The sequence below is a fragment of the Acipenser ruthenus genome, chromosome 29 (assembly GCF_902713425.1).
Source record: "Acipenser ruthenus chromosome 29, fAciRut3.2 maternal haplotype, whole genome shotgun sequence".
In the NCBI taxonomy this organism is placed as follows: Eukaryota; Metazoa; Chordata; class Actinopteri; order Acipenseriformes; family Acipenseridae; genus Acipenser; species Acipenser ruthenus.
The window spans coordinates 2,506,973-2,515,649 of record NC_081217.1 but is presented as its reverse complement, the minus strand read 5'-3'; the positions used below and the strand labels follow the sequence as shown (position 1 = coordinate 2,515,649).

Genomic DNA, 8,677 nt, shown 5'->3' with positions numbered 1-8,677 from the left:
ACTGGGTAAGAGCTGAGGACTGGGAGGCAGCGTGGTCTACTGGGCAGGACAGGATAGGGAGGGAGGATCGTGGGGGATGAATATTGAACTTTTCCTCGGATGAAGATAATGATGAGGTTGACATGAGAGGTGTGGGAGGCAGTGTGGTGAAGCAGGTAGAGCGGAGCTCTGCGAGGTGATACCAGAGCTGTAGAGTAGGAGGTGGTGTGGTCAGGCACAGTGACAGCACTGCATATTAAAAAAGTACAGTAATGTCTAGCTGTGCAGTCTGTCTATTAGTGTGCTCGCTCAGGGTCCCTACATGCTGGATTTCTGTACAGCTGTCAGCACCCCTGCCCTCTGCAGCAGAATCTATATCAAATTCTGCTCAACAGGGATCTTTTTTTTAAACCTTTGTGTTTCAGTTTTATTCCTCCTGCGAGACTCCAGTGCCAGTGCTAACAGACAGCACTCAGATACTAACGGAAAAGTACAGTTGTGATTATTAATGTTCAAGGGGAAGGGGAAGTAACCTGTTCCTAGTAAAGTGTCTAAGCTCAAACGATGGCAGATGAATATCTAACTGTTCCTCTGATACACATAATAATGAGGTTGACAGACTTTGACAAGTCACATTGTTTAATAGCATAAAAATAATTCACCAGAATAAGAGCCTCATGTGAAGGGTTTGCAACAAAACTGGAATAGGCCCCAGTTTGGTATATTCTAGAGTTCACTTTATTGCAAATAAGTTAATACCGATGCAGAATAATGTCAGTTTTTTCTGTTTTTAATTTTTTTTGTTGTTTTACTTTTACACCAGATTCCCAGTTGCCATTACTGGTTTGTTAAATTGTTATAAAGATCCAGTTTTATCACGCTTGTGTGAGACCCACTTTTAATTGTGTTGCAGCAGTTTTGAAACACCGTCTTTCAGTTAAGGAGAAGGTTGAAATCGCTCTCTCCACCCGGTTCCAGTGGCACTGCGGACCGGCTCGTTGAGAAGCGGAGGCGGGGCCCGGGCAGGCGCTTCGGCTGCACGGATTCTCAGGCAGCTGTACCCGCGGATGCGCGCTGTGTGTGATTACAAGGGGATTACCAGCGCCGTACTTCTGAAAGGAAATGTGATTACAGTGACTTCCTTTCTTACGGCACTGTACCTGACACCCCATCGCTAGATAACGAGGGAGTCGGCCCATCCTTCCGTAGGGTGAATGCAAGGCTGACAGGGCTGGCTGCGGATCACGTTACTCAGGTACATTGCACAAATAATTACGGGACTTTTCCAGTCTCGCAGCACTTTTTTTTTTTTTTATCTTGGTCTCTCAATTATACATTGAATTGTATACCGTTTATAATTACCAGCAGAGAGACTGTGTGTATGCGGTGTGTGACTGTCAGAGAGTCAATCTGCAAACTAAATACATGCACACATACATACATACATACATACATACATGCACACATACATACATACATGCACACATACATACATACATGCACACATACATACATACATACATTTTAAATGCGCTTGAAATATAAAGATACTATCCTTTCTGTTTAGGATTTCAACATTCAGGCACCAGGTGGCATTGTGTGCTATGCTGAAATCTGATTAGTTCGTGAAATACGTATTTCTATATTTGTTACATTTATTAAGATTTTGCTCCAGTGTTTTAAAATGTCAAATGAATCTTTATTATTATTATTATTATTATTATTATTATTATTATTATTATTATTATTATTATTATTATTATTATTATTTAATAACAAAATAAAAATCTATTGGCAACTAATTGTTGGTCTTTTCAGGACTGTGTCTGGTTAATAATAATAATAATAATAATAATAATAATAATAATATATAAAAAAATATTAAACAAATTACATATAAACGAAACCATTTTAAACGGTATCCATAGTTGTATTTGATTTTTTTGTATGTAGCTACGGTTGCATGTACCACTATGGCCAAAAATGTATAGAATTAATTAATTTTGCTTCATAAAGTCGAATGAAACCTGCTGAATAATGTTACGTTACCATATTGAATTACAAACCGTTTTGTAGTTTTCCAGATACTTAACGAAAAACTGACAAGAAAAATGTATTATATGACATCTCGAAATCTAACATGAAATACTGTACGACCATTGTGGCTTCAGGTACACCTTTGCCATATAATTTTGTAGTGGCTTTGATTACATGATGTTAAATAAAACATTTAAATTATGTTCATATACTTAAAAAAAAAACTCTCAACCCTAGAATTCTAGGTGATACAGAAATGTTGGCCCGCAATGTTTTTCTTTGTTGTTTCCTATCGAGGTACGGAATACATACAAATAATATCAATAATAAAAACAATGTGTTTATATGTGGTGACTATTATTGAAATAAACTTCATCAATTAAATGAGCTTTTCCAATGATAGTAATCATAACCGGGGTGTAAGAAACGAAAGAACTAGGGCGCGCGCCGATCACCTTTCAGCAGCGTCTGGGTTTGAGCGCTTGGTTGCTTTACAGAGAATGGATGAAGCTGTGCTGTTGTACGGTTATGGACAGAAGAAATGTTGCTCATTTACTTGTACGAGCAGTGATAGAACAGATAATGACACGTACAGTAAATATAATACTTGTCTTACCGCGAACACCCCGCGAAATAAATGGAATCCACCTCTGGAAATACCCTGCTGAGATGCAGCAGCGTTCGTGTGGGAACACAGCGACTGACATGCAGTTAACATTCTGTGTAGGATTCATGAGGTATGATGATGTCTTAATACATGCAAATCATTTTATTGCACCAACTTTCCCAGTTTTCTGAGATTGTCCGGGTATATTTGATGCACACAGGAGGCCTATCTCGAGCTATTGTTTTAAATGGATGCTTATGTTAAAAATGCATTTTCCGTGATTTGTGGAATCCATCAGGATATAGCTTTAGTTTTCACACACTGCACGTTATAAACAAGACCAGTAGCTTCTTTGTGTATGCAGAGTGCACAGCAGCATTTTACGAGATAAAGCTTCACTGGCAGTTGTTTAAACAGTTGTAATATTAAGAATTGCATAGATCCTCGGAGTCTTCATGTTACTTATCTTTAAGTAGCATATATATCTTTCATGAAGAAAGGGAGTTTTGTGCTAACGAAATTATAAATTAACCGCGTAGTTAAGAGACTTCTGCACTACACAAATACTGTCCCAGTGTATAAGCTATGTATTTTTTTTTACCTGTTGGGTCAGAAGCAATGAGGGACACATAACATACATTGATTTACACAATACTGTAAATAAATCCAACTTTCTGAGAACAATGAGGCACCCAATCAAGACATCGACCGTGGTGTTAATTCGTTAATGTTCCTAATAGAAAGAAAGAACAACAAAGGTTGTATTTATTTTACTGATAACTCGATCAGCTTTTAATTGCTAATGCTATTTCACTGCGTTAAGATGGACCGATCGAAGTGCTAAATTGTTGGTCAGCGTCGCCCGAAGTGGTATGCACTCATTAGCCTGTGACCAGCGTTGTGCAAACAAGCCGGGGAGCGAGTTCCTGATTAGATTGTGAAAACTCTTGAGTTGTGTGCGCTGTGCTGCGCTGTGCTGCGCCGGAGAAGGCATGAGGCGAGAATGCAGCGCTGCTTTCCTCGTTTACCTCTTTGTCCCGTTGAAAAACTGATAGCAGATAGCATCTAATGAGCTAACCACATTGGAAAGGTCAAGCTAATCTTTCTTACCCTCCAACTCCCCCGTGATTCGGGTTAAAAAGGAGGGGTGGATACGAGAGAGAGAGAAAGAGGAGGGGTTGGAGTTGGAGTTATTTAGCATCGCCTTACTTTCCCGCAAGCCTCCCATCACATAGCAGTCTCGTTGAATACGTCTTGCTACACAAAGTGAATGCTCATTGTTTTGCCTCGTATAGGGTTAAGATCGAGGCGAGGAGACTACCCGGGCTCGTATTTACAGGAAGCAAAACAGCGAAGTGAGTCTAGTTAACGATATACGGTACTGGGTAGGAAATCAGCAACCCCTGTCATGTTGCGTCGCCTGAGAAAATAGTTTTGTTTTAAGCAAATAATAATAGTTTCTCAAACCACTAACCGCTCTGGAGTGGGGTGTCAGTTTTTGCTGACCTCGCTGTTGCAACTGCATAGTCAACAGGTAAAGCCAGCGTTGCGATTTTGTGGCGTTTTTCATTTGTACGCGGCGCAGCTGAGAGATCTCTTCTTGTGTGCGGCACTCGAGAAGGACATCGGATCAACACTCACGGCTTTTCTCCCAGGGATAGCGGTAAGTGTTTAAAGTCAAACCTGCAACTTCTTAATGAGACGGCGTTCTGTGTGATGCTCGCGATGTTATGAGATAGGCTATTACTGTTTTTTTTAATGTATTTATTTAATTTAAATATTATTTAAATATTATTATGTGATTATTATTTTGTAAATTGTCAACACGTGTTTTTAAACGTTTGTAATACAACAAGAATGCTGTTGAATTTCATATAACTGTGAACTTTTTGTTAGATTTTTTTGAGAAAAAAATAGACATCCTTATCATCCCTTTAAAAAGTTGTCCTGTGCCGTCTGTAGCTTAATAAACCTTTATGGTGATCTGTGTCTCGATTTAATCTGTAGGTAAATGTCCTTTTTACTTGGAATTTAGTTGTGTGCTTTATATAGTGGAATGTTCACTGAAGAACATTGTTGATGTTCTTTTCATTATATTAAGAAACTTGTCTTGTTAAAAAAACCAACCAAAAACCAACACCAGTTCAGATAAAGACATATTTAAACAAGCTAATACATGCTTCTTTAAAGCGATCTTCACACGCCATACGGAGATACAAAATAAATCAAAAATCCACTCCTCAAATGTGACTTTAAATCCTCCCTGCTTTTTAAACCCTCTAATCCTCGATTCTTTCAAGTCTGTTTTATTGAAGCGCGTTGTTTATTGTTTGTGTTCTATGTGGCCGGTCTTTCTCAATCAGTCGAGTCTATTCTTCATATGTGTAACAGCACAATGTGTCACCCCTAACCCTTTCTGTCGTGGAGGCACTTCTTATCTCACCCCAACCGTATATATAATGATTTCTAAAGCTGGTATCGGGAGTCGCGAAATTAGACCAGTTCTGGTCAAATACACACAATTACATGATACCCTAAAAAGGGAACTACATTAGCATGCTGTTCATCTGGGAGTTTGTCATGTTCCGCATATCTTTTAGTAAACTTTATCCTATTATATATCCCCTTCTTTATATATATATATATATATATATATATATATATATATATATATATATATAATCTATCTATCTATCTATCTATCTATATATATACACTATTAAATATATAGTGATGATCACATCTTGAGGAGGTAGATTTTTTGTACCAACATACAGCTTGCTGTCTTATAATTGCAAATATAACATACCATTTTGTGTTACTTAAATATAAATTTACTAAAATAATTTACTAAAAAACAACAGTACTTTTTTTTTTTATTAATGTAATTGCTTTTTTATACTGGAAAAAAACCAAAACATGCCATTTGAAACTCTATAAATTGCATTCCTACATTTTCTATGTGCAACATCTGCAGCAAATCTATGATTGTATAATTTTTTTTTAATATGTGACTTTAACATTTATTCTAGAAGAGCCATTAATAAAAAATAATATCAATGTTTATTTTGTAGTAGTAAATGTAATCTTTAAAAAAAAATATTGCATGTCCCCCCAACATGTAACTGAAAACAAATAGCTCCTTCTGGTTAAGCACTGTAGGGTCTTTGTCCTGGGCTCTATAGCTTTCAAACTGATTTATAAAGGGGGAATAAACAGTCAGCATTAAAAATCTGTTGAGTCAGCCGCTCACCGGGGGCTATCTCCTTTGGAAGTTCACAGCGAAGGCCAGAACAGTGCTATGTAAGCTGGATATATTAACTGTAAGATTTACTGATGCTGAGGGAATAGTATCACCATGCAATGCATTTCTACTGGAATCGCTGGCTGTAATATCTGTGCTAGATTTGTGAGAGCAGGGGTACCAGAAACTACGTCTGGGCTTTAGAATTTATGAATTTAAGTTCCAAGCAACAACCGGCATGCTTTTATGAGAATCTCACAATATACAGAATAGTCCTAATATCCCAAGGCGTCACTGTAGTATCATTGGATTTGGATTAGATATTATTATTATTATTATTTATTTATTAGCTGACGCCCTTATCCAGGGCGACTTACAATTGTTACAAGATATCACATTATTTTTACATACAATTACCCATTTATACAGTTGGGTTTTTACTGGAGCAATCTAAGTAATGTACCTTGCTCAAGGGTACAGCAGCAGTGTCCCCACCGGGATTTGAACCCACAACCCTCCGGTCAAGAGTCCAGAGCCCTAACCACTACACCACACTGCTGCCCTAATATTCAAATTATTTTGATTTTTTATTTTTTTTAGAGGACAAAGAAAATCTAGTTTCATTTTCAAAGCATCATTAGGAGGGGTTATGTGTGCTGTACAGGAGAGAGCAATAACTATATCTGCAGTATAGTGCGTGTACGTGAATATACAACATGTTCATACAACCAGAACTCTCTTTGAAAGCAAACTGTTTCCCTTTCTGTTCGTTCTATTAGAAATCCGATAGGGATATTCTGTCATGATCAGGGTTTTGAACAGCTGCAAACCTAGTGCAGAAAAAAAACATATTTTACATTAAAAAAAAAAACCCACGATGACCTTGTGAAATGGGAGCAGTGATTAGAAGAGGGATATTCCATCTGAATTCACTGGATTTCATTTTAATCAAGAAAATAAATATCACATCCCAATACAATATTCTCCCTGCCCGAGCCCAATAAAATTACATTCTTTCTTCACCCATTTTTTCTCGATTGTACCATTTTGTTTAAATTTGTAAAGCGCCTTGGTTAAAGGCGCTACACAAATGTAAATAAATAAAATAAATAAATATCAAATTCTTAGTAAAAAAATGAAATAAACAAGCATAGGGGTCTTTCCATTAAATTCACGTTTGTAAGGGGCCTCGAAGTGAAACAGAGCTGTGTTCATTTGTTTGCTTTGTACTTTTGTTTTCTCCATGTGTGATCAAATTGAAATGACATCACATCTGAGATCATCTTGGACATGTGGAAAGTACAATACCCTGTGGTTTATTAAACACACATCACTGAAGCGTTTGTTTTTCATTAACACCCACATTGTCACCTGTGATTGTTTCTCCTGGTGCCATGAGGAATGTCCCCCGCACTGAAGGAATGGCAATAACATGACCCCCTGCCTGTACCTGATGCTGCTGAATGGAATTGATCAAGGTTCTGCTTGTGTGGGGGAGAGAGAAAGCTACTGTGAGGTTCAAACAGCTTGATCACCAGAAAGAGACCAATAATGAGCCGTGGCTTTGTGAAAAAACAAAACAAAACAAAACAACGACTCTTAAATGTTATTTAAAAAAAAAACCTTGTCATTGCATATTTCATTTTACGAGTTGCATTTCCTTTTAGAACAAAGCATGCATGTTTTCAGAGGAAAAAAAAAACATGTTGCATCAGGTTCAGGAGTCTGTGGTTAAGAGACAATAGAAAAATAGTGTGCGAGGAAAAGAGAGAAGGAGAGAAAGATGAAATATGTGTGTGCATGTCTGTATACACACACACACACACACGCACGCACGCACGCACACACACACACAGTATTATTCAAAAGTTTGAAAACAACAAATGATTTACAGCAAGACTAGGGCTGGGGATTGTATTGCCCACTTTTCTTCACTCAGACCCCTTACTTACTAAATACCTGAGGATCTCTGAATAGATCACCCTCTGCTCTTTAAAAATATGCAAAATATTTTAAAGACGTCTCACAAGCAGAGCAGTACCTTGAAATGTTCTCCTTTTTCTAGGAAAGCAGCACAGCTGGGGATGGGGAGCTTTATCCAGGATAACTTCACTTAGACTACTTGCTCACTAAATATCTTGGTATCCCTGAATAGAAAATCGTCTCCTCTTTAAAATTATTCAAGAGATTTTAATGAATTTTAATGAGTCTCTCTCACAAGTGCTGCGGTACTCCAAATAGGATAGATAGATAGGTGGATAGATATGGATGGAGAAATCAGGCTTCTCCTGATAAGGACAGTTTAATTCCCAGCTGAAGCTATAACACCTTAAGCACACCCTCTATAAGGAGACTTGATTTAGTGCTCTCTGTGATTAATGTACACTTGAGATGGGGCCCCATTCACCAGCCTTCTCAACCCCCCTCCTTTCATTAGTTCCTATTACTTAACCCAATAAATTGTGTGTGTTTGGAGCGAGGATTGGGTATGGGAGCACGCTGCAGAGGAGTATTCCACATCCTGTAGTAGACACCCCCCTTACAAAAACAGGAATTCATTCCTGAGTCTTCTGAAGCCAAAGGTTTCTGGCATGATAAATATTTTCACAGAAAGCACAGTTTTTCCTGGCTTTATCTCGTTGACGTGCAGTATTCGGCAGCCGTTATTAACCCCTCCACTGCCGTTTTAAAAGAGGTTCACAGCTACAAATATTGTATTACTGTCGGTAGCAGAAACTGTGTGTGTTACATGGTTTTTGAGATATGAAATTTAAAAAAAGATATATGGATTCTGAAAATCCTACATTTTT

The 8,677-nt window shown here is 37.8% G+C and overlaps 1 protein-coding gene across 4 annotated transcripts in view; it reads left to right on the top strand.

The window, feature by feature from the left end:
• Positions 1-978: 978 nt before the first annotated feature.
• The window catches only part of LOC117430960 (eyes absent homolog 2), a 36,141-nt gene continuing 28,442 nt past the window's right edge, over positions 979-8,677 (top strand). Inside the window, exon 1 of one of the 4 annotated variants that reach the window (XM_059003391.1) lies at positions 979-1,234. The gene's annotated coding sequence lies outside the window, so the exon portion shown is untranslated. Of the gene's footprint in view, positions 1,235-3,627; positions 4,287-8,677 lie in introns of those variants that run through there. The other 3 variants (XM_059003394.1, XM_059003389.1, XM_059003392.1) reach the window with 3 other exon arrangements.